The sequence below is a fragment of the Asparagus officinalis genome, chromosome 5, assembly GCF_001876935.1.
Source record: "Asparagus officinalis chromosome 5, Aspof.V1, whole genome shotgun sequence".
In the NCBI taxonomy this organism is placed as follows: domain Eukaryota; kingdom Viridiplantae; phylum Streptophyta; class Magnoliopsida; order Asparagales; family Asparagaceae; genus Asparagus; species Asparagus officinalis.
In genome coordinates this window covers 117,701,149-117,726,975 of record NC_033798.1, presented here as the reverse complement: position 1 = coordinate 117,726,975, position 25,827 = coordinate 117,701,149, and the positions used below count along the sequence as shown (strand labels likewise).

Genomic DNA, 25,827 nt, shown 5'->3' with positions numbered 1-25,827 from the left:
ATCAAGTTCCTCCCCTAAGCTATTTTGAATTAGTCCCTCAAAGTATTGAAATATTGCTATTATGCTCCTCAATTAATAAGTTAATTTGAAATTAGGAACAAGTGGCCAAGCTCCTTTGAGAGTTTGTAATAAACTTGAGATTTCATTAATTTTAATTTAACTTTCACCGTACACTTTCTGTATATTTCATCTCTCTATTGTTATATTATTTATATATCAGTACTATATTATTAGAACAAGAACTAATTTTGTTCCTACTCCCTATTAATATTAATTAAATTATTAATTAATGTTAAATTTAAGATTAGTTATCAATTAGAAATAAATTGAATAGTTAGGGGTATAATAGGACTTGAGTTAAGTACTAATTAAAATAGTACATTTCTATTATTTAAAATTATATTTATTTTACAAATATGTGTAACATTTAATATATCACTATAAATTTAAAAATTGGAACATAAAACAAATATAAATGCCTACGTGCAATGCACGTGCACTATACTAGTTCATCTAAATGTGTGGTGCATGGATAACATGAAATTATATTAACTCAACAAAGTATTTTGATTCGATCAGAATGTCAAAAAAAGAATAAATAGATAGAAAGATAGGATAAAATTATAATTAAGCAAGTTGAAAGGGGTAAAATGGGCATGCAAAGGTTTTAACATTAGTATAGATCTTAGAAGTAGTATAGATTTATTTAATTAATACCATTCATGAGATCCGTAAAAACTAAAAAGATTATTGATCAATTATAGACTTTCTCTACCATCTAGCATCAAAAAGAGTTACTCTGCTGATGTACTTAAGGATATTGAGAAAAACTCACAGTTCTCGCGAAATAGTTATGTATAGGGGAATGAGGAAGTAATAATATAAAGGAGTTTTTATTTTCAGACCAAAAAGTCTTACCTTGGTTGATTTCTAAACCCAAATAGATTTATTTGCATGTATACCCCTTCAATCATGGGTATTTATAAAAATACTCTCAAATATCAGTATTTGTAAAACTAACCCTCAAATAATTAGCTTTGTGAAAAAATACCACTAAAATTAACAAAGCATCAACTTTGTTCTAAAATTTTAACTATATTGTTGATAATTTTTAATTGTGATAATAAATTAGCTTATCAAAATTGATGGTTAATTGCTTTAAGGGTAATTTTTCAAAATCGATGATTCGAGGGGTAGTTTTGCAGATACTTAGATTGTGGAGGGTGTTTTTTAACACAGCTATGATTTAAGGGGTATGTATGCAAATAACCCTAAAAAATACTACCAAAATAACTAAAAAAAAAGATGCTTCACATAATAAAAGAAAGGGAATGTTTAACTTTTAATTACTTGATATATTACATAATACCCCTAAAGTTAAAGTCAACTAGATAAAATCAAAGAAATGAGGGGGAAGGAGCAATTTCAACAAAAAATTAGCAAAACCATTTGTAATAACCCATGGCAGCGACGTGATTAACCGTGGGACGAAAAAGATCAGATATCAACGAAAATAGTAATATAAAAGTAGGAAATAAACGGCAAGGAATCGAAAAAACTACGCGTATTTATATGAGCAAAAAGTGGAGACCGACACGGTAAAAAGAGCGTAAGAATATACGCGTAGGATATACGCGTGTAATATATACGCTTTAAAAATAGCGTGTAAGATATACGCGTGAAATAAACGCTGTATTTTGCCGTGTCGCGTAAATATAACGCCCACTGAAAAAAATCATTTTCCGCTTATAATTAGCTCTTCGGTAGCTGAGATGAGATCGATATTCTTTCTGTTTGCGGTGAAGTTCGGTCCATTTTTCTCTGCTGCGGGGATTTCCCTAGGGTTTTGGTAGAAAGCCCTAACTGCTGAAATTAGCTAGATTGAATTACTTTATCTCGGGTTTAGTTCGATCCTTCAATCTCTGCAGGTAAAAGCACTAATTCCAATTTCTGTGCCCTTTTTTTTGGTTCTAAGGACTTTGGAATTGTTTCGGTTGACGTTGTTCTCCTTTTCTTTTTATTTTATTCAGCGGAGAAGTTAGGATGCGGAGAAGATTGAAGAGGAGAAGCTCACTCAAGAGTCGATTCCTATCTTAGGTACCCTCATGGTCCGAAAACTAGGGTTTTCTCTAATTGACTGCAAAATTTTAGATTTTGATTGATGTTCTGTCGAATTTTAGATATTTGTCCTGGTAAATGAATGCCCTTCATGATTACTTGACTGCAAAAGACTGTGAGTTCTCTTCCTAATGGCTCCTCTTTCATGCAAGTCAGAAAATGAGGATGGTGGTAAGAGTTTAAGCGACTGTCTGATTTTTTTGTGTGACGAAATGCTTAATTTGGTCCATTTTTACATGATGATGGACATAACATATATGGTGAATTCTAGAGTTATGCACGGTATGCGCATTCAACTAATAACGCATGTCGTCACATCACATGATTTCGTAATAGAGTTGAGCATACTACATAGTTTTTGGTAAAAGGTTTTGATGTAGTACTGTTTAATTTTCTTTTTTCCACTTTAAATTAGGCACCTAATTGTAGCTTTTGTCATGGTTTTGGTACAACTGTTTAATTTTCTTTTTTCCACTTTAAATTAGGCACCTAATTGTAGCTTTTGTCATGGTTTTGGTACAGTGAGGTCGTACTCTTGGAGTATACACTCATTAGGCACCTAATTGTAGCTTTTGTCATGGTTTTGGTACAGTGAGGTCGTACTCTTGGAGTATACACTCGTTGGATATTCCACCCTCACTTGTTGATGGCAGTTCCATGTCATCATCTCACATCAGCATCACTTACATCTCAATTAAATTAGTGTATCTATATACGATGACAAGAACGGCACAAGGAAGGACGAGATCACTGCATTCAGAGGGCACACATTGGCGGCGGCACAAATGTGTTCAGGCTTTCTATGAGAGATTGAAAGAGATTGTTTTAACTTTTCCTCCAACCCTAGGAATGTTTGTTTATAGTTGTTTAACTGAAAATATTTTCTTGCTTCTTTGTTTAGATTGACGAGTATTGTCGGCAACATCCTTCTGCACAAGTTGTAGATGTGATCGAGAAGTTTAGTGGATGTCTAAGGAAAAGTTAGTTGTTAAATTTAGTGGTGAGGTATGCAAACTCTATAATACTACTAAAGAAAATTATTACAATGTTGCAAAAATTTGTTGTATACAAAATTGAATGTTGCATTAACTTGTTGTAAACTATTACTATGTATGAAAATCTTTTTGTAGTTTTTAAAATTGAATGTTGCATTAAATGGTTATAAATTGGTAGTTATGTGTGCATAGGAGAATAATAGAGACAATATTACACAGAAAAAGTCTAACAGCAGTTGCTTTTCGGGACTGCTGATGGACATGTGTGCAAAATATATCGGGGAAGGGTTGGGTTAGTTTTGGGTTTAAGGTTGGGTTGATGCTGATGGACATGTGTGCAAAATATATCGGGGAAGGGTTGGGTTAGTTTTGGGTTTAAGGTTGGGTTGAGACTTGGGGACCCAGACATTTGTCACCTCGGGGAAGGGTTGGGTTAGTTTTGGGTTTAAGGTTGGGTTGAGACTTGGGGACCCAGACATTTGTCACCTATCTATGGCGAAGGGTGAGCGCCAGTCGCGTTTTGCAACTGTCTCTAGACTTCCTCATAATATATTGTCCTCTTCATTATGAAGATGTGCAAAAATAAATATAGGCTCATAATAAGTGAAGGACTGACAAGGTACATTTTATTCAACTGAGCTTATAGTCACCACTCCTTTTTAACTCTTTCTATAGCTCAACCTTAGTTGTACTTTTGTTGGACTCCTTTGTTAATGATTGGTGGGACACATAGAACCTACAACATGGAGGGCACTTCTCTCAGCCAAAACTAGGCTATCCGAGAGAGCCACACACTCACTCTGTTCCTCTTTCTTTCATTCCTTTCTCTTTTTTAATTGTGTATATACTGTAGTTTATCTATCTCAAGACAATTTAAAGAGATCAGATTTTGTTGTTTGGTTTCAAGGATGTAGGTGCTTGATTACAATTGTCACTGACTTCAAGAAAGAGTTGGGGTATACTTTCTTTCTCCACCTTTAGAAATTTGTCAAATTGAGATTCACTTTTTGATAACAAGACTGCACATCAAATTTTGTTGCTTACATGGTTGTTTTTAGCTTCACTGAATGTTGGATCATTCTGAGGGCAGAAGGATTACCAATATTTCTATGAAAATAAAATGTTTTTGAACAGACCAATCAGCTGGAGTAGCTCAATTGGTTAGAGCGTGTGGCTGTTAACCACAAGGTTGAAGGTTCAAGCCCTTCCTCCAGCGCATCGCTTGTTTTGTTTGTTCCTTAATTTAATACTTTCATCTATCCCATTAACTGTTCACTTATTATTTTAACCTATGTTTTCAGTCTACCTCATTGGTTTGTTCTGGTCAATATGTGTGCGCGTCCAAGTTTAACACTTATAAATATGTTAGTCATCACTCACCTTGAGATGCCAGATGAATTATATATGCTCCTTTTGGCTGGAGCTCATAATCTCGAGATCTTTTTACTAAATTCAAATTTTGTTCAAATATGAATAACAATCTTCATATTAAGTCACATACATAAGTTCATATGAACATATCCATGACTGTATGTAGATTTTGTCAACTATCATTTCTAAGGTCCAATGACCATGATGAATATGAGACTCGTGTCTGTGTCACTTGTAGATAGTCACTTTTCTGTTGAGGAGGATGGTGTTGCTCGATGTGATGAGACTCGTGTCTGTGTCACTTGTAGATAGTCACTTTTCTGTTGAGGAGGATGGTGTTGCTCGATGTGAAATTTGATTATCTAGGACAAACATTATATAGTCACTTTTCTGTTGAGGAGGATGGTGTTGCTCGATGTGAAATTTGATTATCTAGGACAAACATTATCGAGTACTCTTGTTGTTTATAAAATTGACAATCATGTTCCTGAAGCAGTCCAAAATTTGAGGATTGGTTGCAATGGATTCTTTATTTGGGAGATCCATGTGATACATGTATCTTATTTCCTGCAAGATTTTTTTTTTTTTGATTTTGCATGTAGGGTCATGCTGGCATGCATGGTAAGGTTTAGGGCCTTAGGCAAATGTTTACCCTCTGATATATTCCTAAATAGCTCAGGACTGGAAGTATCTTGTGTTACGTTCAGATAGTATTTTAATGCTTATTACTATAAATTAGAAGATAAATGAGAATTCACATAGTTAAAGAATTGCCTCATATTGCCTGCCCTCTAAGTTCGTACTTCATATCATCTATCTTATATTACTAGAATAGTGTTAACGTTTATTATATTTCTTATGTTCATGAGTCACAGGAAGCCTTTGGTCGGGTACCTAGACATGCATGGTTTCTAAAAAAAATATCAACCTAAAATTTTAAGAGCCTATTGTCTATCTTGCCTTCTTTGATGTGTTGATGCAGACCTACAAGAACTTCACATCTGAAGCGGATGAGGTAAAAGTTATATTATAGTTTCTCGGGAATGACTTATGGTTTTTTTCTTGTTTAAACTGAGAAGTTTTGTAGAAGAGGCTTGTGTATAATCTTGATGACGAGCTCATTATTCAACGAGGGAAAGGCCAAGCAACAGAAGAAGACAGCTGAGAAGATTGTTAGGGTCGATGTGGTGTTTTTCTACAGTTCAATCATAATCATAGTCATAGCCAAGTCTCTAATTCTGTGCTGGATTCAAATTTTAGGGTCATTATGGGGAACAGCGTGTTTAAGAAAAAGCCCTTTCAAATAATAGTTTAGGGTACTCCATGGCAGAGCATCATCAACACCACCCATGTTCAAGTGTCTTGTCTTTTTTCTTCAAAATTCAAATCTTGGGTTTCCTAGGTTCATCAACACCACCCATGTTCAAGTGTCTTGTCTTTTTTCTTCAAAATTCAAATCTTGGGTTTCCTAGGTCGAGATCGTGTCACTCAGTGACCAGATGCTGTCTTTTTTCTTCAAAATTCAAATCTTGGGTTTCCTAGGTCGAGATCGTGTCACTCAGTGACCAGATGCACGGCGGTAGCACGATGTGTTCCGTGTTTTTTTACAACAGATTGAAATATGTTTTCACTTTTCTTATATAAACCCTGGTAATTTTTTCACTTATTTTCTTGAAAATGTTTTCTTGCTTTTTTTTGTTTAGATTCTGTGTGAGTTGTGGTTGTGTTTTATAAAATTCGGCTGGAGATATATAATTTAATATCTGTTGGTGCAAAAGAACTAACCGGCCGAGTTGAGGTTTTGGTTCCATATAGCACTAAAGTTTGTATAACATGCTGAAATAACCTGCACAGAAGAAAGAACTGGTTTTGGAGCACGACATGTATGGAAATTTTTTGTAGTTTTTAATATTGAATGTTGCATTAAATGGTTATAAATTGTTGCTATGTATGAAAATCTTTTTGTAGTTTTAAAATTGAATGTTGCATTAAATGGTTATAAATTGGCAGTGAAGTTTACGTAAGAGAGTAATAAATACAATATTATGTGGAAAAAGTCTAACATCAGTCGCTTTTCGCGACTGCTGGTGGACAATTGTGCGAAATATACTAGGGAAGGGTTGGGGTTAGTTTTGGTTTAAGGCTGGGTTTAGATTTGGGGACATGTGTCACCCGTCCATCTATGGAGAATGCAAGCGGCACTTGCGTTTTGCAACTGTCTGTAGAAGTTCTCATATTACATGACCCTATTCATTCTTCAGTCTTAAGATGTCCAAAAATTAATATATGCTCATAATAAGTGAAGGACCGATAATGTACATTTTCTTCAACTGAGCATATAGTCGCCACTTCTTTAACTCTTTCTATAGATCACCAATAGTTGTATTTTGGTTGGACTTCTTATTTGTTAACGATTGGCGAGGCACATAGAACCTACAACATGGAGGGCACTTCTCTCAGCCAAAACTAGGCTGTACAGAAGAGCTCTACACTCACTCTGTTCCTCTTTCTTTCATTCTTTTCTTTTTTTTAAATTGTGTCTGTATTGAAGTTTAACTAGTCGATCTACCTGAAGATAATTTTGAAAGATTGTAGTTTGTTGTTTGGCTTCGATGATGAAGATGTTTGATTAGAGTTGTTGCAGACTCCAAGAAAGAGAATAGTTTCGAGTATAATTTTAACTCTCCACCTTCAGAAATTCGCCAAATTGAGATTCACTTTTATGATAACAAGACTGCACCCGTCAAATTTTGTTGCTCTCATGATTGTTTTTAGCTTTAATGGATGTTGGATCATTGTGAGGGCAGAGAATTACAAATACTTCCATGAAAATATAATGTTCTTAAACAGAACAGTCAGCTGGAGTAGCTCAGTTGGTTAGAGCGTGTGGCTGTTAACCACAAGGTCGAAGGTTCAAGCCCTTCCTCTAGCGCAATACTTCTTCTTTTTTTGTACTTTTAATTGAATACTTTAATTTAGTCCATTAGCTACTTCTTAACCTTATGAAATAGAACTCTAATCTTGAATGATAACTAAAAGTAGGAGGTTTTTCTTATCAACTAGAAGGCTAGGTGGTGGAACTGGTCTTGGCCTAATACCTAAGTTGGCAGATAGCGTAGCACATATACAGGGCACCATAGAGGAAGGGTTGGTTTATACTGCACTTGTGTTGTGATCTACATGAACAAATATTGGCTGCGATTGCAACCTGATTAAATTAGATTTGAGAACAATGACTTGTTGCTAAGGGGAGCTGAGTAGATAATCCAGTTTTAATCTTGTGTTTGGTTGCTTTCAGGATGTTATTGTGAATTGTAACGACCTATGTGCCTTTGGCCTTGTAGACCAAAACTTTGGTCATTTAGTTGAGAGGCAATAAGGTTCTATTTCTTAAGCTTTACCTAATCATGATTTTTTCTCACCCATGCTATAATTTGATGATTTCCAGTTTTGATTGATCCCAGCCCTTCCTCTAGCGCAATACTTCTTCTTTTTTTGTACTTTTAATTGAATACTTTAATTTAGTCCATTAGCTACTTCTTAACCTTATGAAATAGAACTCTAATCTTGAATGATAACTAAAAGTAGGAGGTTTTTCTTATCAACTAGAAGGCTAGGTGGTGGAACTGGTCTTGGCCTAATACCTAAGTTGGCAGATAGCGTAGCACATATACGGGGCACCATTGAGGAAGGGTTGGTTTATACTGCACTTGTGTTGTGATCTACATGAACAAATATTGGCTGCGATTGCAACCTGATTAAATTAGATTTGAGAACAATGACTTGTTGCTAAGGGGAGCTGAGTAGATAATCCAGTTTTAATCTTGTGTTTGGTTGCTTTCAGGATGTTATTGTGAATTGTAACGACCTATGTGCCTTTGGCCTTGTAGACCAAAACTTTGGTCATTTAGTTGAGAGGCAATAAGGTTCTATTTCTTAAGCTTTACCTAATCATGATTTTTTCTCACCCATGCTATAATTTGATGATTTCCAGTTTTGATTGATCCCTGCAGTAAAACTGAATACATTTTAAAATTGTCAAAAGGTAAGCACCACAGTTCACCGAGCATTCTATAATTTTCTATTTCTTTTAATAGTTTGATGGGGTTTTACAAAGCTTTTAATGAGATCAGTTATTACCTATGTTACCTGCGTACTTCTATTAGGAAGCCGTACCCGTACCCAACACATACATGTACCCAAACCTCTTGGACACTTCTTGAATATATGCATATGTTTATTCTATACTCACTAATGCATGTTTTAATTTGAAACGCTCATGTAATTTTTGTATGTATATTCTACACTTCACAATGTTCACATTCTATACCAGTACCCTTAATCGTACCCATGCAACCTAGGTTATTACTCATTATAGAATTTGGAAAATACATGTTTCCTGTAAAGATTTCATGTACTGAAAATTATTGCTGGAAATGCTTGTTTACCTGCATATCCTTTATGATGATTGGTATATGTCAATGACCTTTTTGAGTAGCAAAGAGAGCAATTGTCACGACATACTCTTCTATGCGACCTTCCTTTCTACAGCATGCATCCTTACCTCAACTGGACAAAAACTATTCTGCCAATTTCCAAAGGTGCACGTGTTTCGGAGCAAAATGGCGGGGCACCAGCAAAGCAAAAGCTCAACTCTATGAGGGAAATTTCTTTGGTAGAAGCTTAATTGCAGTGGATGCGTGAACTGCTAAGAGAGGTTTGTTTCATAATCTGTGTAGTTTTAATATTCAACAGTACCCACAAAAAAACATTGCAGAGTTGATGTTTTGGTTCTGCATACCAATAAATTTGCATAACTTGCTGAAATAACCTGCAGAGTCAGAAACTTATTACTAGAATACGCTCTGTTTATTTCAACAACATCCAAGCCTTTTCCCACCAAACTGGATTGTCTGCAAAGCAGGACCCGAAAATTAGTGAAGCAAGATGACCAAGTTCTTTCACTGTCAACTTGATGTCAATCCAGTTGAATTTTTATTTCATAGACGAGTCCTTTAAGAGCAAGCTAGGGTCCCAGAAGAAAGGTTGATGACATCAGGACATTTTGTAACTAGGTGGAACTGCCTTTTATATTCATTCAATTTAAACTCATCAAGCTGAAGCAAGTCTCTTAATTCCCCTGGATTGCAGGAAACACTCTACATGGAGTAAGATGACGACTTTAACTTTTAAGTTGATGCATGTGTGCTAAATACTGTAATGTATGCAGCCCTATCCATGGTTGCTTCATTGGTAGTACTGAATCCCACTGCTTCCATTATCTCAGATACTTCCATTATCTCAAATCATATTTCTGATCCTTATTAGGAGATCTCAGTCACACCAAGAACAAGCCAAGAAATTCCAAATCTGATGGCAGAGACTTGTCATTGGTGTCACATAAAGATCGAGTCTACTAGCAGCGCCGATATAGGCTTGTATGAAGATATATAGCTGGCAATTAGTTAGGTACAAGATGAAGGGGAAAGCAAGAAGATTGATGGTGATGAATCACTCTGGAAGATGAGTAGACCAGTGGAGGTTAAGTCGTCCGTTTGTTTGAGGCATATGGGTACCGAGATGACCCTGAATCCCTGATAGTCAGTGGAGGTTAAGTCGTCCGTTTGTTTGAGGCATATGGGTACCGAGATGACCCTGAATCCCTGATAGTTAGCCTTTGAAGAATGGGTCTCTGACAAACCCCTGTATTGACGAGTCCTATTAAGTCAAATTTCTCAAGCCTCGGGAGGGGATGTAATCAATCTGGGGATGTAATCAATCTTATGAGAGCTATCAAATGGAGGCATGTCATTTGGAGAGGAGGAATGAGGTGGTGGATTTCAATAGAGAAGGAGCTGTAGATGGACATGGTATAGTATCAAGCAATGGCATTGTGGAGATTAAGATTCCAAGTTCACTGGAGAACCACGTGGGATGAGGTAACTTAAATTGCATCTCTTTTTGGTCAAGCGTTATGAATGCCTCTAGCAGCAAGCATAGGAAGCAGTAGTGTCAAAAAACTATCTAGACATGGGTCCAAGAATATTCAAGGGTATCCTTCTCTGGTTCAGGACATATGTATAGTTGACAAATCAATCGGCTTTGATCTGTATCAGAGACCACAAAAGAAGTTTGATACATTTTTTAAAACCCCTTTCGTGGTTACATTTAGCTGAAATGGGATATATGTAATAGTTGAAAATCACACATTGCCATTTGTATATTGTAATGACTCAAGAATATTTTCAAAATATAAGGGCACATTATTTTACTTGAAAACATTTTATGCAAGCACTTAGTTTGATCCTTGTTCTGAAAGAAATAGTGAAAGTTATGTCTGTCATCCCCACCCTCTAAACCTCAACTTAATTGAGTAGTCCTGTACCTAAGTGGACTGGTACGGAAACCTCTAAAAAACATAGTTTCGTGAGTTGTCCTCTGCATCAGAAATTTCTTTAAACCTGTCAGTTCCTGTGACAGATTGTCTTATGATATGAATAGTCCTTATATCATTTCGAGAACGTTCTTTCAACCAGGTTTGCTTTGCGCTTACAGTTACAAGTGTGAAGAGGTTAAAAATCATTTCGAGAACGTTCTTTCAACCAGGTTTGCTTTGCGCTTACAGTTACAAGTGTGAAGAGGTTAAAAATACAAGCTTGGTAAAAATCATGGGAAAAGGAAAGCTGAAATGGAGATGAAGAGGATGGAGGGAAATAATTACATGAGTCATCAATCATCTATTTTTTTCTTGTACAGTTACTACAAGTGTGAATTGGTCAAAATATAAGCAATGAGACAAGGAAAGCAGAAATGGAGATGAAGAGGATGGAGGTACGTTATTACATAAGTTATCATCTATTTTTTTTAGTTTATTGAGTATTTTTTTTAATGATGACAAAACCATGATTGATGACTGATATGCTTGAGAACAATAGGGGGAAAACCCAGAATTTAGTTTTCTGGTGAAATTGCAATCATTGGTTGACGATCTTAACTGCTCATATCTAAAACAGTGATCATGTTGCCATCTCAAAAAGTTCTCTTTATAAGTCACAGATTCTGAATTATTTCGGAAAGCAATGATGAAAATAAATTCCTCTACGTAAGTTTAGAAAGAGGAGGTAGTATCACCGTTAACATATGCCCTAGTCCTTTTTCTCCATTAATAGAGCAGAATTAAAATAAGATTGAATTTCCATGATAACTATACATTAAAAGCTTAGAAGTTGAATTAACCACAAAATTAAAAGGCTTTCTAAAGTTAGTGTTCTTGCTTTAGATTGAACCGTTGAAAGTCTTTGAAGTTGTCACGAAACAAAAGCACACTATGTGGTTGCATGCATGCATGATGTTTATATTGGAATGGGTGCATGATACATTTTTTGGTCTATGAGTCCTCTTTTGCTGATGCTTGGACTCGAAAAAGTTGCTGATATTAGCCCAGCAACTTGCCCAATTATTACGGAGATACTCGGGTCATTGTCATCTGCATCAAAGGAGCTGTTTTAGGCACTATGAGTAAATAGCATTCTGAAATGTCAAATTGATGTCAAAACCATTGAGGTAACTTTATAAGCTTATGAAAGGGGGAACATTTAAAATATTTGATGCTGATCTTAAAGCACCCATGTAGAGAACTGTTCGAAACTTCAAGATGGTGTAAAAACGGCAGAATCATTATTAGATTTCTATTACACCGTCAGAGCTTGGTTCGTATCAAGGTAGAGTTGAATAACATCTGACTTCATTCTCTTCTTGAGTATTGCAAAAATTGCATACAATCTTCTTTCATCTGTAACTTGTTCCATTCCTTATCTGAAGCTCAACATTTATTCACTTTCCTGATGCAGAATCAAGGTTTTGATGTGATATTATCAGATGCAGATAGCGTGTTAAACCTGCAAACTCCCCTTGTAATTTCTCTTACTTTTTTTACTAGCTTTCCTTTTGATGAAGAAGTTGTCATTGCAATTTATTGGTTTCTCAGGCACTCAATCAAAGTGATGGAAGATGGCGATATGATTCAAGTGGTGCTGAATCAAGTACTTATGCTGCTGGTACTCATCATTTTTGGAGTTCTGTGGGAAATAATTTTGTACTAGATGCTATATATATAGACGTTTCTCCTTTTGATGAATGTTGTTGCAATTTAAATGGTTAATAATCTTCTGAGTGCAGCTGCAATGGTGCTTGGCCACACTGATTGTATGTTTGATGTGTTGTAGGGATAACACTTCAAACACTCGCAGGAGTGGTATCACTGGCGAATTCAGTGGTGGATCAGTCAATGGTGAGACTTAATTTACTAAATTTTTCTTGTTTACATTTATGTCTCATTATGATTTGATGTGGTTACCTATTTGATGTTATAATGAACTCTACAATTCAATTGTTTTATACTTCAGAATTATGAGAGATTTGCTTACTTTTGCGTAAACTGAAGTTTATTTTGTATAAATTTAAGACAAAGTGTTTTAGTTTAGTTTGTCCATATAATTGGTAATTGCTATGCTAATATTTCACAATTTCATGGAAGTTAGGGTGATTGATTTTACTCAAGCATCCAACTCACTTGTGCTTGAACACATTCACAGCCTATGATGCCATGAAACGTATTCATGTTCCTTTGATGGGAATCCGAGTTTGATTATTTCATAGAAATCATTTGAGGCAACAAATGTTTCATCGAATTTGGTAAGATAGTAGCATGCAATGTGATCAAGCTGATAACATAGATTAGCAGTGAATTTAATCAACCATGCATGCATAGGTGCTAACATGGATGAGATCTGAACTTGTGCATAATAGAAGAAAGTGAATATGTTGGGTTTTGGTGGTTGTGTGGGTTAGGGAGATTTCCGTCTGGCAAAAATTCTGTGTGGCAAAAATTCTGTGTTTACTTGAAAATTCATAGAAAAATGGTGTTGATCAAATTTTATTCTTCTATATGCACATACTTTATAGGTTTGTTCTCTGACAAAGTCAAAGCCCTTTTTATTGGTTACCTTCGACTTTTCTCTTATTAGTTGTAGAATTGGTTGTCCTAGACAGTTTGCCTTCTCATGGGTCTTTTGGTTGCTTACACCCTATGTCCTTGTCAATATTGTTTGGGACTTTTATGGAATTCCACTTGCTTTCTCAGGATTCGAATATTTAAGCAAATTCATCTTATCTTCAAATTGGAGATTAACCTATTGAATTTCACGACTCCTTAAGGAATAGAATAGTATAAGTATTTCGGTACCATCAAATATCTACTTGTAAAAACTAAACTTATTTACTTCATGTTAATGTATGACAGCATGAGAAGATCTTCACTAAAAGTAATACTCATAAAAATTATATAGGCCCTGTACTTATAGCCGCTTGCCATGGTTAAAGATCAATGAAGGTTTACATCAATAGGACAAACCTTACAATTAAAGTAGTTTATATTTTTGTATAGTTTCACTTTTCAAAGGCACTATTTTCCGGCCATGTCATGATTACCATCTTGTTGATGGTCTATATGATTGTTGATTTATTTCTTAATAGTGTTAGAAGCTTGATACACTGGTAAAGGGACTCTGAATCACTCCTCTATTTCTCGGAGCATCAAGCAAATAGTTGTGTATTTGATGAACTTAAAATGCTCCGCTGAAACTGGTTAGTTGGTAGAATTTGGGGTTTATTCCACTGTTACTATTCAGTAATTGCTATGTGTATTGAAATATGTAATACGGGATTTCTTGGGGAATAAGTAGAACACGATAGGTAAAGTTATTGTTGTAATGATTATTGAGACTTTTCTAGCGAGCAAAATGCTATTGAATTTTAAATTGTACCCCTGTAAGCTATTGCCAATTTTCTTTTAAGTGATCAAAAGCTGTCGCGAAATTAATCATGGAAAAGCCTGAAACGGTTAAATCTGATGCATGGCAATTTAAATCATGAAATAGGCTACTAGGCGGATGACTTATTTTGTTGTCATTAATTGAAGCATTCGCAGGAGATGGAGCTGTAGCCAGAGACTTTGTTCTTGAGTGTGAGCCTGATGGACAAATTTCTCAGCAGCGGATATTTTGAGACTGAATGGAGCCTGCAACTACTCGCGTCTGTCACTATCGCTACTAAGTTTGAAGAGGTCCATCCTTGGAACAAGTAGATGCTCTCATTACTCGTACATTTTCCATTTTATAGAGTAAAGCTAAGTTTTTCCTGACATGATTTGTTCTTAATTGTTGTCTCCTTGTACTCGATTAGTATTTTGTGAAGATATTGAAGGAAATTCATGCTAAATACATGCAAAATACGCAACGGAAGACTATATGTATAATTATGTTATGCATGTAGAGAGCATGAAATACATAATAGGATCATCCTAATTAAATCTAACATAATCCCTATATTAAAGAGAGCATTCGAGAGTTAGAAAGTCATACTTTCGAAGCGTGATTCGATGAAAGATCGAACAACCCTTAGCTCTTGCTCCTTGTAGTAGAAAATCTCCTCATAGTGGATCTCCAAGTCTTCAAGTGGGCTTGATAAAATCGGAGTCTTCTTGAGACACAAGGTGAGATATCCACCCGGGGTACTATAAAATCCTATTACTTCCTCTTACTCAAAGATTGCTAGAGTTTAGTAAGAGGTGGATCTCTCTTCTTTTCTTTTATGGAAAGCAACTATGAATACCCTTTATTTTATTTTTCCATTAACCAGGAAAGAAGAAAGAGAGCTCATATTTATAGAGGAAGAATATGTCATGACATGAATGACTCATCCTATGAGTCACACCATGAGTCACCATAACAATGATTCTATTATGAGTCATGCAATGACTCATCTCATGAGTCATGCAATGAATCATGAAGAATCAAAACTATGTGCTAAAACCATGTTCCCAAACCATACTACCTTAATGACTCATCTCATGACTCATTAATCAATGTATAATGAAGTGCGTATTTCATTAATGAAAATACCACATCAATACGGTATTTCATAATTTTCCAATCATTAATTAATAAGTCATCATATGACCAAAAAGTTAATGAGTTGACCAAAAGTCAACTGTTGACCAAAAAGTCAACCAGTTGAGACCAAAAGTCAACTGTTGACCAAAAAGTCAACCAGTTGACTAAAAGTTAACTTTATGGGAAAAATACTAGAATTCATTTCTTAAGCACATAACATTCTTATTTTACCGATACATATAACCGTTATGTGTATTCGGTGAAAATCATATATGTGTATCAATCATACACATTACTCTATAAATTTATATTTCATAGGATTCAAGTACGCGCTTGGTGTGACTCTAGGGCCCAACTTTAAGACTCGGTAGTGGATCATATCCACAAGTGCAACAGAGATGCTAGCTACACATGAAGACTACCCGGGTATAAGTTGTGATAAATGCCTGCAAGATGCTTACACAATTTTATCAGGACCAGTCAGTGATAATGCCGTACAGTCCGGCCTCTTCATCAAACCATGTCAAATAATTAAGCCTAGGGTATGGAAAACTGTCAAACCCTAATTGCTCAATTAGTGTTTGTTGATATTAAACTCATAACCTATAAGATCAAACTGACAATCAGTTTATCTTATTTACCTTGGCTAATTATTTCCAGGTTATAGTTATATCAAACAATCTTATGACATCAACCCCTTATATTGGGAGAGACGAATCTCATCTTGGCATCTCAATATCTACTTATGCCTCGGGATGTACCCAACAAGAACCGTTATGCATAACTCGATGAGAACTGTGGTTAGGTAAAAGTCTAAGTACACCTATACTGACATGTAAGATATTGCACTCATGCCTCAGGTTATGAGACTACTATGTACTATATCACTTGAGAACTTCTATTTGACAGTTAAGTATAATTACCAACTAGATGTTCTTGATGAGTCGTTCAGTCAACTCATTCAGTAATGGGTTACCTGTATACTGTATCTTGATGTCTTACATCAATGATCTAAGAGATGGATCATCATCCTTCCAAAGGAGAAATAGAGTATACACTAGTCTTACCAAAGTGATGATGTCCCATTTCAACACTTCATCGACTAGGAACATTTTAGAATATACGTTAGTGACAAATCAGATCTCTTCATTACGATCATATCCGAAATGTCTGATAGTCTAGTATCATTCTAAGGACTTTATCTGTATTTAAAAATACTAGATAAATCTGACCAAAATAGCATACTATTATTTTGAACAATGATGTTATTTTCATATAGGTCCTGTTACAATATATAATTATTGCATGCAGGGCACCTATATCTAACAGATATTTCACAGTGGGAGACAATGTCTACGCTCGATCTGAAGTAGTTGCAATGGAATGGCTGGTACTAGAAGTTCTCAATTTCCAATGCATGCTGCCCACAACGCATAATTTCTTGTGGTAAAACAATTTCCCCCTTTATTTTATAAATCGAGGGAGCTATAAGAAAGTAGGTATTGAGATGCAACAATATTGCAGGTTTTATCTAAGAGCAGCAAATGTGGATGCCGATGTGGAGTCCATGACAAGGTACTTAGTTGTCCTCTCGCTTCTCGACCATGAAAGGTTTTGCTTCTAGCTCTCTACTGTGGCTTTCGGATTGGTTATCCTCGTTTGCCTTGCTACAAGTCGAGATTCCTCTTGCCTTAAGGTCATGAAGGTGATTAAGCTCTCAGCTATTAACTTCTGCTCATTGAATTTAATACATTATTAAACAAATGATATAGTTACTTCGAGCATCACGTTTGCCTTGCCACTTTATTTTGATCCATACAAATAGGTAGTCTTTTAAGATATGCTATTGAATTTTAATTTTTAAATTGTACCCTTGTAAGCTTGTTCAGTCATAACTGTTCATTCTGCAATCAACCTGCTATGTTCAGTATGATAAGTTATTTCAATTACATTTTGCAATCGTTAAATGGCATTGATATTATTATATTTCTTCTCATAAAGCAAAGTAACTACTAACAGTAAATACAAATTGTTTATGCAGAGGATGTTTAGAATCTTTCACAACCTGAGCTATAGAGCGTACAACAAGTTAGATAGAACTATTCCTGGTTTCAGTAAAGTGATGGAGAAAGTGAGAGTTGATACAGCTGCAAAAGATGCAAGGCACAAGGAGAGGACAGCTGCACAGAAAAAGGCTGAGGCTGAGGATGCTCTCTTTGGCCGCAGAATGTCACCTGATCCGTAGAAAAGGTACAAATATTTAAGGGGGTAAAAAAATCCTTAGACCGTGATTATTTTGATTTTAATGTTTTTATTACAGGACAAAATATGCAAATTCTCTTCCAGTATCAGGTATGTAGATGGGCTATGAGACGCTGAACTTGCGAACTCCTTCATCGGGACTACCAAGAGTGGAATCGGGCCTTGCTATTCAAGCAAGACTATCCGTAATGGGATCAGGGTTTGTGATCTGAGGAATATGGATACCTTTCATGATAAACTCAAGATTCTGCTAAAAGATGGAGCTTTAAGGTTTTCAGGTTTTAAATATAGCAATCAAATGCTTAAGGAGGAGGTTGAGAAGTATTACCTTGCGGACATTGTTCATGTTATGAATCAATCCATTACTCAGAAGAAGAAAATATTGGTAGAAGGTGGACAGGCCACCAGATTGTTCAGAATTTCTTGTTGAATGTTCCGCATGATTCACGTGTTCTTCGATTCCTTCATTTTGATTCCTTCATTTTCATCAGAGTGTGATATTATCTCCTTGCTATCTTGAAGCTTTAAAGAAACAACTGCTTCGGTTGTTTTTTTAGGTGCAACTTTTTTTTTGAAATTGAATACAACATTATGCCGCAAATTCTCTTGACAAGGATATTACAGGCCTCGACTATCACTCGGTGCAGTATCTATGATTGGACTCCTCCTAGGAGGATTCTCTAGGGGAAGTTGAGTGCAATTTGCACTAACAGATGATTTAGAATATATACTTTTTTATATATAGAAATGAAAGTGTCTTAATATATTCAAGAGAAAGCTTTGTGTCACAGCATGCAGTTGTATAATATATTCAACTCTTGTAGTTCTTAATATGCATCACGTGCAACGCACGTGTGGCATACTAGTGTGTGTGTGTGTGTGTGTGTGTGTGTGTGTGTGTGTATGTATGTGTGTGATATGTTTCATATATATTTTATATATTTTTATAGGTAATTATATTATGATATGTGTGTGTGTGTATATGTGTATATGTATTTGTATATGTATATGTATATGTGTATGTGTATGTGTATATGTGTGTGTGTGTGTGTATTATCATGTCTACAATCATTTCCTAAAGTTTTACATTTTTCTTGAATTTATTTGATATTTTTAAACAGGGTTTTAAAACCATCAAACTGCTTTCAATACCTGTATTTTCATATATCGGTTAACGGTCGACCGCCACGGTCGACCGCGCCTGTGTCTTTTGCTGAGTGGGCTGCAAAAACTTTCGCGGTCGACCGCCACGGTCGACCGCGTAAGTCTCTGGAAGTTTTCTGGGTTTCTTAGCTGGCTCGCGGTCGACCGTGAGTTTTCCATGGTCGACCGCCGTTCACCCCAACAGTTCTTTTTGTACAGATACGTATTCCTGATTTTTTGGGATTTTTGTTGTTTTGTTTGGGGTGTTAGCTGTTGGTTTCTCTTCCTATAAAAACCCCTCAACCCCTCTTCTACAACAAGATTTTTGGAGAAAGTTTTAAACAAGTTTAAGAGGGTTTTACAGTTTGTTTAGTTTGTTTTTGGGGTTTGCTTTTACAAAGAGGAGCTTTCATCATCTGTTGAGGAGTTCATCTTCAATATCTTCTCATTCTCTCTTTATGTTTATAGAGAAGTTTTCTAACTCTTTTCTCTAGCAATATTATTATTGATTTTTATATTCTTATTATTGCTAGTTTGCTATTTGAGTTTAGTTTTGATTTATATCTCATTGTTAAACACACCCACATTGAGCTTATTGTATTTTTATATATAGTATATTTGGGTTGGTGAGAGTTGTAACAATTGAGTGTGAGCTTTCATTGTGTTCTCATCCATAGTAGAGAGCAAACATTTATTGTATTGAGCCTAATTGTAAGGATACACTTTGTAATACACTTGTACACCGAGAGAAGTGTGTGGCGAGAGTCGGGGATCGTCCTAAGAGGAGTGGCGTCGGTTGACGAACCTAGGGAGAGGTTGTATCCGAACACTTGAGTGAGACACATCTAGTTCAACACTTGAGAGGGTGTAGAGTGAGATTACAAGAGTGTGTTAGTTGTAGAGTTTTCGGTAAACTAAAAAACCGTATTGTGAGGTGTAAACGTTGTTCGGGTAAACGTAGAAAACCAGGTTGTGATAATGGAGATCTCCTCGAGGTGAGGAGCGGAGACGTAGGTCGTGGGGACCGAACTCCGTAATCATATCGTTTGTTTGTGATTACATTTGCGCATTTATTTTCATGCACATATCTTATATCGCCTTTGTGTATTGCTCATTGTTTATATTGCCCACTATCTAGTTTAGATTGTTTACCCTTGTGATTATATATCCTTGCATATAGATCTCATTGCTAGGATATTTACCTTTGTTCATATTGCTTATTCTTACTTGTAACATATTGTATATCTCTCTTGTAAGAATAATTTGTTAATTAGTTTTAATTAGCATAAAATCAGATTAGATTAGCATAAGACCCTAAAACCCCCCCCTTTGCTCATTGTTTATATTGCCCACTATCTAGTTTAGATTGTTTACCCTTGTGATTATATATCCTTGCATATAGATCTCATTGCTAGGATATTTACCTTTGTTCATATTGCTTATTCTTACTTGTAACATATTGTATATCTCTCTTGTAAGAATAATTTGTTAATTAGTTTTAATTAGCATAAAATCAGATTAGATTAGCATAAGACCCTAATAACCCAATCCTTTCAACACTTTATATTCCTTCAAAATTTTGTTTACATATTTGTTTTCAAGGAAAAAGGTTCAGGCGAGATTGTCTTCAAGGCAATGGGAAGAGCTATAAACAAAACAGTGATGATTGTGGAGCTAATTAAGCTAATATTTTTTGACATATATCTTAATGATCATTTTGATCCCTGAGAAGTTGGAAACTTTTGTCTTGAGTCCTTCCCCACTTCCTTGTATTTTCTGTGCAAAGTTATGCCCGTTGCAAAATGACCATTGTACATAAATATGTTGATGGTGCAGAGAAGGATTGTGGGTCTTCATCAAATTACTGCTATTGGTGTAGAGAAGGATTGTGCAAAGAAGGATTGTGGGCATATGAGGTAACTTGTCTTACTTTGCGAGTTATTAAAATCATATATATTTTTTATCATATCATATTCATATTTATTTCCTAAATATCCGATTAGTATCCGTATCCCAACCGTATCCAGCTCTCTAATATCCGAACCGTATCTGTTTCCGTTTAATGCGGATATGGTAATGTTTTTTTCTTACCGATGAATATCTGAATCGTATCCATATTCATTTTCAGAAAGTGGTTATGGTTGTGGTAAGGGGCATGTCCGAACCGTATCCGAACCGAATGCACCCCTAGACACAGGTCATGGATAGAAAAATGAAATTCAACCGGCTTCAATAAACTCTGATCTACTTTCTCGAGAATCAGAGAGCATCTCTCTTCTTCTGAGTTTGCTTGTAAGTTTATCCCAATCAGCCTCCTTGTCTCTTATGGATCTCTATGACTACTGTCAAGTTTTAGGAAGAAGTTTTATGTATCTGATTTATCATTGATGTTCTGCCAGGCTGAGGATGATTTCTATGTTAGATACCATACACTTCAGCTTCTTACAGCTCTTCTTACACATTCCCCTAGCAGGTAATTTTTCATATACAACCTGCAATTTGTTTTTTTCCTCAACTGGTGCTTATTTGTGATTCTAAAAAATCTTAATCATTATTGTTTTCATGTATTGTGTTTCTATATTAGGTTACAAGAAGCGATTCTTTCTATTCCTCATGGTATTTATGGATATGCTTATGGATCGTGAGGTTTGCATTTGTCTACTTCTTTCTTGTTTAGCTAGTCCTTCTTGCTGTCAGGTCATGAATTCAAAATGGGATGTTTTCTTACTTCTTGCTTAAATTATTTGCAAGCAACATTACTTGTTTTTCTTCCAACCAATATGATAGGTCATAAGAAATGAAGCCTTGTTGATGCTCACATACTTGACTCGTGAGGCAGATGTCAAGTTCCCACTTCAAATATTGATTATAAATCTCTGGTTAGTTCATGTTCCTCACTCCTAAACTTGTGTTTTGCAATTCAGGAAATTCAAAAGATTGTGGTTTTTGAGGGAGCCTTTGAGAAGATATTTAGCATTATTAAAGAATAAGGAGGTTCTGATGGAGGTGTTCTTGTTCAAGTGATTCTTTCATACTCAGATCAGTAAGGTCATCTAGTCATTTCACTGGCAAAATGACATGTGGTTCCTGTTTCTAAAATTGAAACTCGCCTTTTTATTGTATCTAGGACAGCTCATATGGTTCTTAGGGTACGTGATATTATAATTAGACTTTATAAGACAAATACGAAGGCTCCATTTTAGTGCAGTAATACATCATTGTTTGTGGTTACACTAGTCTATTGATATTAGATCTCTACTTAATAACAATTTGTACAGGTATGGTTATTCACTTCCACGTGTTTATTCTTTTTACTGCCACTGTATGGAAACTTACTTTGCAGGAAAGTTTGAATTGTTGATTATGCAATCTATGCAATGTTGATTGGTGAAAACACACTATAGAAGGAGGGAGGCTGGTGCGTTTGAGGGAAGGCAATAAAGAGTTGGATGCGATTACATTATGGGTCAAACTTAATGGTTGATATAGAACATATATTATACGATGATTACAATCTGATTATATAACGACTTCTTTAGCTAACTCAAGTATTCTCATTTTTTGTGTTATCCAGGTCCTTTTGCTAATTTTTATTGTTTCATTTGTGAGTATTTCAAGCTAGTTGTTATCTTATTGCACAACACAAGTTTGAATATCATTTTAAACTATGTTTTTCTCTGAAATGGCAGTATGCTTTTACAAGCTTTTGGTGTCATCTGAAGAAAATGAAGGTCTTGAGGTATGTAGACTTCCGCTGGTTGATGCTATATGATTTGGTATGTTAGTTAGGCATCAGTGTTTTTAATTAAAGACCAGAATGTTCCCATTAGGTTGGTGGAACAATTTAATTTGAACAAGTTGTTTTAACTAGCTTTGGGGACTCTATAGTTAGATTTTCTGTTACCATCCATTCACTATGTTCTTGCTTTATTCATACATAGACCAGATGCAATATGATATTAGGAGTATACATAGAGAATCAATGATTGGACACTGAAAGATCAGTATTAAGCTTCAAATTCTCAAGAGAATCAATGATTGGACACTGAAAGATCAGTATTAAGCTTCAAATTCTCACCTTTATATTAGTAATATGGGATATTAAATCAGAACAAAGTGAAGATCAGTATTAAGCTTCAAATTCTCACCTTTATATTAGTAATATGGGATATTAAATCAGAACAAAGTGAACGCATGGTAACATAAAACTTGTGATGCTTGGCTAGCAAGTATAAAGTGGTCATTCGTCTTTAGCAAGTATAAAGCGAATGGAGTATACATGTGCAGGACTAGGTAATTATTTTTTATAAAATCTCTTATATACTTTTATGATTGACTACTTGCACTTGAGAAAATGAGATTTTTACTTAATAGGATAATAATTGCTTAATTGATATTTCTTAATTATGTGATTTTTTTTTTAATTTTTAGGCTATCCATGCAAGATTAGGAGGGGGTAGCTCAAGTCTTCTTTTGACGATGATTAGAGATGAAAAAATGTGTCTTCCCCAAACTTTTATTTTAATTTGTTTTAGATAGTTTTATGTATTTTTCTTTGGAACAATTAGGATATTAACTCTTGTTATTAGTATTGAATATTTGAGGATGGTGGAATTTTATTTATTGATGTTATTAATGAATAAAAATTTTATTTTCCCTCTTATTCATTATTGGGTATTTTTAATATATTTTTTTTGTGAATCTTAGTGTCAGGTTGAGAATAATATGATAGTTGCCTATGAATGAAAAAATTATTATTAATGTATATTAAAAATTTATAGTCTACAATGATGGTTTTATAAACCGTATTTTGTTCATCAACGAAGGAAAAACACCGTCGTTGATGGGTTACTAATTACCCATTATGAGGACTTCTACGACGGTATCCAACCGTCACTGATTAGTCTTCAATGATGGGAAAATATCCCCGTAACTAATGGTAAGAAAAATATCCCCGTAACTAATGGTAACGATGGGAAAATATCTCGTCACTGATGGTAGCGACGGAAAAATATCCCCGTCACTGATGGTAACGACGGTGACAATTATCGTCGTAAATATTAACGATGGTAATATATTCCGTCGTTATGGACTCTATAACGACGGGTACTACATCCCTTCGTGACCCTTTAGCGAAGAGGACTTCAATAACGGGTGACGAAGGGATTTTTTCCCCATCGTTAGCATACAATAACGAAGGTTTTCAGCTCTTTAACGAAGGGAAATCCCTTCGTTAAAGACGTAATTTCTTGTAGTGGACGAAGCTCATCATCAAAAATGAAGTTCGTCATTGAAGACGAAGTTCACCTAGAGACAAAAATCCTTTAGAAGATGAAGCTCATTCAAGAGACGAAGTCAATCCGCAGACGAACCTCGTTAAACAGTGCCTCACCTCTCAGAGAATGAAGCTCGTCATTGAAGATGATGTTCGCCTAGAGACAAGGCTCTCAACACCTTATCATTCAACAAATAAAACTCGTCAGTGAAGACAAAGCTTATTATTAAAGACGAAGCTCATCAATGAAGACGAAGTTCATCAGAAGAAGTTTGCGAGACTTGCTATACAGTTGGACTCAACCATCCAAGACGAGGCTCGTCGTATAGTGAAACTCACTTTGTCAGACGAACCTCACTACGCATTGAAGCTCGTCTCATCTGACGAACCTTGCCACACAGTGAGGCTCATCTCACCAAAATGAGTTTGACTGTAACGGTCTTGAAGATCGAGTCAATCAACATGGGCTAAATTTGAGGAGTCAGTTACGCCCTGACCCCATGATTTCAGCACGTCAGTTACACGCTAAATGGTAATAAATAGCCTCAAGCAGCTATGAAGAAGACAACTTGGCATGAGCATGCACGAACAGTAAATGGAGACACACGCGAGAGGTAGTACTCAAACTAGAAGCGACGCACACGCAAAAGAGGAACAAACTCACACTTAAGCTCGGAGGTGTTCTTCTAAAATCTGAACTTCGGCTCTTGTGATCTAAGCAGCCATCAGTGGTGGCTCACTTTCTCCCTGAATTGGAGTGATCTTGTTCTGATCGTCAATGAGAAGTAAGCTCGACTCAAGTATCGAGCAAGGCATCTCATCGCCACACAAAACCCATGTTAAACAAAGGAGAAGTCGAATCAACATTCTCCTCTTCTGTACTTGAGAAAGAGCGATTGTAAACAGATTCTTACCAGTGATAGAATATTTCTCCAAAACTAAAACAGCTAAGAGAACCAGTCATTCGAATCATTTTCGGGCCCCTACAAGTATATACTAGTACATAGTTATATACATATAGTAAGATTAATCTAATTTTTAGCAATTTTTTCCCAAAAAATAGAAAAACAAAAACAAAAAATAGGGGTTGGCCCAATTTGACCTAGACTTGGACCCGGGCCTGGCCTGGGCACTCCAAGTCCGGGTTTGGGCCATTCGTTCTGGTTGGCTCAGAACCGAATTTCTGGGTCAGCCCGAATGGACAGGCCTAATTAATTCATCTTTCTTCCCCAATATATAGTTAGTTCTTCTCTATAAAATTTAGGATTTCGAGAAGAACAAATTAAATGAGTGCAAAAATATAATTAGCTCTCTCGAGCTTAATCCTAACCCGAGCAAGGTTAGTATATGAGTTCGGAGAATTTTTTTTAAAAAGACCTTTTTCAAAAAAAAAATAACAAGCAAAAATGACTTTTTTGTTAAATAATTAGTAAAATCGACCTTTTTTTTGCCAGCTTATCAAGGCTGGCAAAAAAAGATGTCAATTTTACAAAATTTAGTATTGAAAACACACTGTACTATTAGTCCCATGTGTTTAGCGTTCGTTAATCACCTTCTAAGCACAATCCAGAAAACACACGGGACTAGTAGTCACATGTGTTACCTTCCCCCTTGAGAATAATAGTTCTAAGAATTCTCTTAGTAAAAGCAACCACCAATCTCTCTCTCTCTCTCTCTCTCTCTCTCTCTCTCTCTCTCTCTCTCTCTCCTC

The 25,827-nt window shown here is 35.6% G+C and overlaps 2 long non-coding RNA genes and 2 other non-coding genes across 4 annotated transcripts; all 4 read left to right on the top strand.

The window, feature by feature from the left end:
• On the top strand, positions 1,777–3,217 carry LOC109843485. The gene is made up of 4 exons (XR_002247698.1): positions 1,777–1,928; positions 2,031–2,097; positions 2,181–2,289; positions 2,711–3,217. It is a non-coding gene; the product is annotated as an uncharacterized LOC109843485 (long non-coding RNA).
• Positions 4,256–4,329, top strand: TRNAN-GUU. Its single transcript has one exon. It is a non-coding gene; the product is annotated as a tRNA-Asn (tRNA).
• TRNAN-GUU lies at positions 7,343–7,416 on the top strand. The gene has a single exon. It is a non-coding gene; the product is annotated as a tRNA-Asn (tRNA).
• On the top strand, positions 20,439–21,498 carry LOC109843531. Its single transcript, XR_002247711.1, has 4 exons — positions 20,439–20,757; positions 20,970–21,133; positions 21,241–21,314; positions 21,426–21,498. It is a non-coding gene; the product is annotated as an uncharacterized LOC109843531 (long non-coding RNA).